This window comes from Mus caroli, chromosome 10 (genome assembly GCF_900094665.2).
Source record: "Mus caroli chromosome 10, CAROLI_EIJ_v1.1, whole genome shotgun sequence".
NCBI classification, from domain to species: domain Eukaryota; kingdom Metazoa; phylum Chordata; class Mammalia; order Rodentia; family Muridae; genus Mus; species Mus caroli.
In genome coordinates, this window is record NC_034579.1 from 14,981,841 (window position 1) to 14,985,927 (window position 4,087).

The window sequence follows — 4,087 nt, forward strand, 5'->3', positions numbered from 1 at the left end:
TGGGCCAGGGTCTGGGTCAGGGAAGAGTATGTAACTTAAAATGTAAGCTATACATCAAGCTCAGGGCTGAAAAAGATGATTGTGTGAGAAATCCAAGGCTTAGTAAGGTTGGTTGCTTTGCTACCTTAAAGATAGGTCAAACTTAAGCAGGTTGGGTACACGGGAGGCTTACAGGCTAGGTCCGTAGTCTTAAGGGACTCAAGGTATATTATTAACTCAGCTTCAAGGTCCAGCAAAAATTCATCCTCTTTGGGGTCAAGAGATAGTTTCAGAAAAATGCTTTCACCACACTCATATATTTTATATAGTCATATTATATGTATACAACAGTAACATAAATATAATAAAGTAGTTATAGCAGGTATAATTTATAGCATGATAATAAATATTATAGATTGACATACAGTACAATATCTTAATAGTATGTTTACATAGGCATATTCATAATTACATTTTATATTTATACACATGCATATTTTTCTATTTTTATAGGTTGACTATAAATGTAGGTGCAAATTTGGAAAAACCTCCACACAAATAAAATTAGCAGTGACCGTTGAAGGAGAGAGTAGGGTTGGGGAAGCTCTGCAAGAGGCTGTGTTATGTTTGAATTTCTTGTGTGTCTAAAAGTGGGTTTGTACACACGAGTATAGTGCCATTGCAGGTGAGAGAGGCATTGGGACTACTGGAGCTGGAGTTAGAGGAGACCGTGAACTGTCCTATGTGGGTGCTAGAACCCCAACTGGAGTCGTCTGCAAGAGCAACACACTAATTGCTGACCTATGTCTCCAGCCCAGAATTTAAATCTCTTACAATTTGAGTATTGCTCTTTTTAAGTGCCTCACAGACTCATATCCCAGATGATTTGTTTCCCATATTACTTACAGTTAAGAATGAGAAGCACTAGGTAAGTCTTCTCTTGTCTGAGAATAAAATGAAAGGAGGGGTTTCTAAGTCCTCAGTCCTTGTCCTGCTGCTGACAGGTCACCCTGAGAACAGCCCTGGTGCTCCTGACCTGCCAACATAACACTAGTCCTCCTGTGTTCCCCTCACATGACACAGTTCCTGGGATCTGAAGTGAACTGGCAGGAAGCCAGCTTGGTCACACTCCAGACTGCTCAGCAAAGAGGAACTTCTGTGGTAAAAATAGAAGAGGAGGAGCGTACACACCACTTATAGTCTAGCTTATCTTGTAACATCCCTGGGAGTCTGTTGATGTGAGTCTTGAAACTGCAGAAACCCCAAGGGAATGGACCATTGCTCCTGAACACAGCCAAAGCCTGCATCTCCTTCACCCATCTCTTTTGGAAAAGTTTACCTGCCTGTACTAGCCTCCTAGCTTCGCCAGTCACGAGAGAACTGAAAGGGGTGACTGATACCCTGATAACACCAACCACTGCAGGCTCCTTCTCAGAAAGGACAGCACAAGTGTGATGCCAGAGATTTGCTAGTACAGGCACACTCCAACCCAGTCAACAGTTTTGCAGACTAACGTATAATAATTCTTTGATTAGGATGTCTATTCACTTTCAATGACAAGAATGTCAGATTTGCAGATCAAAATTTCTAACCAATACTGTTTTATGCACAGCATCCAGGTATATGACCAATAAACTTTCTGCTGTGTATGGTAGAACCAAAACAAAGTAGCAGCTCCCTTCTGTAATGATTAAAAGGAGCATGGTTACAAATGGGTTATTTGTTACAATGGCCTGTGGCTGTCTTTGATACTCTTCATAGTTTTCCTAATTTCCTCATAAGCACCTAGTCATTGGTCCGTTTGGGAAGGTGTGGTGCATATAACACTATTCCAAACTGTTAGTGGAGGTTGAGCCATGGGTTCCAGGTTAAAATGTAGCTGTTGACCTTAGTATCATACATCATTCTTCCTAGGATTAGATGCTTTCTAGTCTATACTCAACAAAAGAGGCTGCCATTGGCTCTGTGGTAATAAATTCAGTGAGAAGGTTTGCAACTGTTTGACATCCTTCTCCTCCAAGCACCAGACAGGGCAGGTGGCTGCCATTCAATCTTAGTATTCTTTCCCATTGTTCTCATTTCCTTTCTGTTACTGTGATGAAACATTCTGGCTAAAAACAACTAAAGGGATGAAAGGCAGTATTTGGCTTACACTTCCAGGTCACAGGTTACCACTGAGGGAGGTCCAAGTAGAAACTTGAAGGCAGGCCCGCTTACTATTGTTGCCACACTCTTGCTTAACCACCGTTGTTATGTAGTCCATGCTGATACCACCGTCCACAGTGGTCTCGGCCTTCCCATATCAACTAATAATCAAGACAATCCCTATCCTTCACAAACATGTTTATAGGCCAATCTGATCTGGGCAGTTGGGATCTCTTTCTTAGTAACTCAGTGACTCTTGGGTGGACAATTTAAGCTCTAAGTAGGACATCAACAGAACCCAGATGTGTATTGAAAACCACGCTGTTGTAGTTTGGCTTGGAATGTCCCCAGCAGGCACACATCTTTTGAACATTTGTTGCCAGCTGGTGGGACTATTTTAAGATATTGTAGAACCTTTACGGAGATGGGACCTAGCTAGAGCAACTGAGTCACTGGACTGAAAGCTTTGAGTTATCTAGCCTGGCCATGCTTCCTCTCCTGATTCTGTCTCTTGGTCTATCTAGATAGGAGCAGGTAGCTTCATACTCTATAGAAGAAATAAAGCCAGGTAGGAATCAGAAATGTCTTGATGGTTATGATAGCAGAATGTACTCCCTAGCAATTTATTCATCTGCACACTCTCAAATTTATATCACCCTTTCTCTATGAAACTGAAAACTATCAAGAGCCACACTCTGAAGGCCACCACTCTTCTCAAACTTGTTTAAAATTGCTTTTCTAGACACCCTGGGGCCAGTTCAAAATGTTCTCAAACTTAGTATGCCTTGGTCTGCTGAGTAAGGTGATTAGAGGTGTGAGCCATCATGGCTGGCTCAATTTTGCACTTTTCATGCATGTGTCTTCATTGCTCATTTGATCTGAGTTGCCCTTATTCTCACTTCTATTTGATGAAAGTGTAGTCATGAAATTATGTTGTCATGTCCAGGGTCACCTCCACCATAAAACCCATGGAAACCTAATCTCTGTGTTTGCCATTTTCCTGTTTCCCTGACTAAACTGTGATCTTCTTGTGGGTGATCGTTGTTTGAGTTAATTTTGAATGAAAGGCCTCAAGCCCAGCACACCGTCCCTTATGTTGTTTTGGTGCCTGTGTGTTCAACTGAATAGACTGAATTGAACAATAGAATTGAAGCCTTTCTATTGTTTTGCTTCAAGAGATGAGTCCAGAAGGTGTGGTTTCATTTTTTCCCAAATATCAGATAAGTCTCAGAAGCTAAGTACCTCCTGAGGAGTTTTCACAAGTTCTTTGTAGCTGGTATCAAAGGTCAAATAACAAATATCTCTTCAAATTAAACCACTGACATTATCTTTTGTGGTTGTTTCTTAAATATCCATGTGACTAATTGTCATCATGGAAGCCAAGATCTCTATGGGATGCTTAAAACTAACTCAGATGGTAGCCATGATAGAGATGCATTTCTTCAAATGCACAGTGGAAGGTCTTGAATAGCTAGATAACAGTTTCCATGTTTCTGGTAATGCTGGGAAGTAGCTGAGATGCTGAAAAAGCCTTCCATTGAAGACTGTGTATTTAAGAGTGTAACGGAAAATAGCATTTGGTATTTATACTGAACATCAGATTGGCAGAATGTGTCCAGCTGCCATCCTTTTAAGTGTCTGCCAAATTGTGTATGCAGCTGCTTATGACTGCGCCCACCTAACTCCTGTGCCTGTGCAGTGTGCTTTGCCTCGAGAGTGACTAAGATTCCCTATTACTTGGGCAGAAAAAGATGATGTGTTAACACTATCTCAAGGGAAATGTCTGTTGTCTCATTTGGTCTTCTGTAGGTCCCAGGGCTACTCATATTCCCTTTAAAAACATGTGACACTGATGAAAGTCAATGCATGAGCTACTTTCATTGAGGCATCACGAATGGCCTTGTCCCAGTCCAGAATGGGCCTTGTTCTGTTAAATGACATTTGGATAAACTAAAACAGATGA

The 4,087-nt window shown here is 41.3% G+C and overlaps 1 long non-coding RNA gene across 1 annotated transcript in view; it reads right to left on the minus strand.

The window, feature by feature from the left end:
• Positions 1–993, minus strand: part of LOC115032128 — a 9,653-nt gene extending 8,660 nt beyond the window's left edge. Inside the window, exon 1 of the long non-coding RNA XR_003837760.1 lies at positions 886–993. This is a non-coding gene — a long non-coding RNA (uncharacterized LOC115032128). The remainder of the gene's footprint in view (positions 1–885) is intronic.
• Between the last annotated feature and the right edge of the window lie 3,094 nt (positions 994–4,087).